The sequence below is a fragment of the Piliocolobus tephrosceles genome, chromosome 2 (assembly GCF_002776525.5).
Source record: "Piliocolobus tephrosceles isolate RC106 chromosome 2, ASM277652v3, whole genome shotgun sequence".
In the NCBI taxonomy this organism is placed as follows: domain Eukaryota; kingdom Metazoa; phylum Chordata; class Mammalia; order Primates; family Cercopithecidae; genus Piliocolobus; species Piliocolobus tephrosceles.
In genome coordinates this window covers 135,794,930-135,797,264 of record NC_045435.1, presented here as the reverse complement: position 1 = coordinate 135,797,264, position 2,335 = coordinate 135,794,930, and positions in this window count along the sequence as shown.

Below are 2,335 nucleotides of genomic sequence, written 5' to 3'. Positions count from 1 at the left end.
GTTTAGAGAAACAAAGTGGGCCAGGCGTGGTGGCCTATGTCTCTAATTCCAGCATTTTGGGAGGCCAAGGTGGACAGATTACCTGAGGTCAGGAGTTGGAGACCAGCCTGGGCCAACAAGTCAAAACCCCATCCCTACTAAAAATACAAAACTTAGTCAGGCATGGTGATGCCCACCTGTAATCCCAGCTACCAGTGAGGCTGAGGCAGGAGAATTGTTTGAACCTGGGAGGTGGAGGTTGCAGTGAGCTAAGATTGTGCCATTATACTCTAGCCTAGGTGTTAAAGCAAGATCCCTCTCAAAAAAAAGTGCAGCTCACTGCCAGCGCTCATTTAATTTTACATAAACATGCTCTTAGAGGCTGAAGCAAATCTGACTGACTTTCAATGCAAATATAAAATATGAAAACTGTTCTTCGAGTAATTTCTAAACAGAGCTAACATCATAATTGTCTGAATAACCAGAATCATCTATTTCAGAAAAATTGAATTCATCAAATGAATCTTCAGCCAACAACTGTTTGAGAACAATGTTAACATCACATGTAGGAATGCTACATTTTTTAGGATTTGCCACCTTCAGCGATCAAGAAATACTATATTTTGTAAATGGAAATACCACTACTAAAAACAGAATGCTATAAATATTAGAATTATATCTTTTGTTTCCAAAGTTGATATACTAGAGCGATGCAAAAATAATAATACAAGCAAGATATTTTGTGGCATAGTTATTTTAGGGCAAATGCTGCAGTGGCAAGCACCACCAGCAAGTATTCTTGGGGCAAATGGGAAAAGGACTAAATGTATAATGGTATTTTCTCATATATAGGCTTACACAAAAAACAAATAATAGTGGTTACCTGAGAAAATGAAGTTGGGTAGGAATTGGATAGAGGACAAGAGGAAGAGAACTGCTCTTTACTGTACATCTTTTTATATGTTCTATTTTAGAACAAAGTGATTTCATTACTTATTTAGACACTTTAATTTAAAAAAAAAGGAAACAAAAGCATAAGGACATTATGTAGAAATATGGAAGTAAATACCAGAAGAAATATTGAAAGTGGTTGTTTCTAAAGAGTAGAATCTGGAGAGAGGGTTGCTGCTTTCCATTTAGTATTTACTATTTCCACTTAGATTTAGTAGTTGGTACTAGATCATTTTAAAAACCACGTGCATGTGTTAGATTTTTGATTTTTAAAAATTAAGAGAAAAAACCCCAGAGAGTGACCAACCAAATGTCATGTGAAGTGATATTGCAAGCGCTAAATTTTATCCACGTGTCTCATACATTGAGAAGTGACGTAAGAATATAAATTTTTGAACTGCTCCAAAATGCCAAGCTTTTACAAATTAAATCACATCTCTTATACTTGCAGGTCATTCATGGAAAACTGCAATCAGTCTTGAATGCTGTTTGGCATAAAATATAAGGCAAGGATTGGTATCTGATTTCAGAGTTTAGAAAAGAGGAAAACCAGAAAAGCCACAGATACTTTTGCTTTTGCCAAGAAGGCAACTTCTGCCTCAAAACATCCCCTGTCCCATCCCCCTCCCACCACCACCTACGTAACTGTCCAAGTAAAAAATCTGAAAGTCATCATTAACTCTTTCCAACATTGCCAGATCCTGTGGGTTCTACCTTCAGTCCTGGATCACTTAGGCTCGAATGCCAGATCCTATAGGTTCTTCCTTTAACTGGTCCACTTTTTTCCATCCCTATTGTATGTAACAGCCTCTTACTTAACTGTTCTTATTACTTCCAACTTTGCCCATTCTAGGACATCTTCTTTGCTGCAACAAGAGTAATCTTTTTTGTTGCTGTTTTGAGACAGAGTCTCGCTCTGTTGCCCAGGCTGGAGTGCAGTGGTGCGATCTTGGCTCACTGCAAGCTCTGCCTTCTGGGTTCATGCCATTCTCCTGCCTCAGCCTCCTGAGTAGCTGGGACTACAGGCATGTGCCACCACGCCTGGCTCATTTTTCGTATTTTTGGTACAGATGGGGTTTCACCGTGTCAGCCAGGATGGTCTCAATCTCCTGACCTCGTGATCTGCCCGCCTTGGCCTCCCAAAGTGCTGGGATTATAGGTGTGAGCCACTGCACCCAGCCAAGAGTAATCTTTTAAAAACAATTATGGCTACCTCACTCACCAACCTAAACACTTCAGTATTCTCTCATTGTCTCCAAAATAAAATCAAAAGTTCTATGACAGAAGCCTGCATTATTTGGCCTCCACCAAACTGTCTGCCTTATCTGTCTTTATTCTCTTTTTTTAAGCCTTTTTCCTCTTTCTTTCTTTCTTTCTTTCTTTCTTTCTTTCTTTCTTTCTTTCT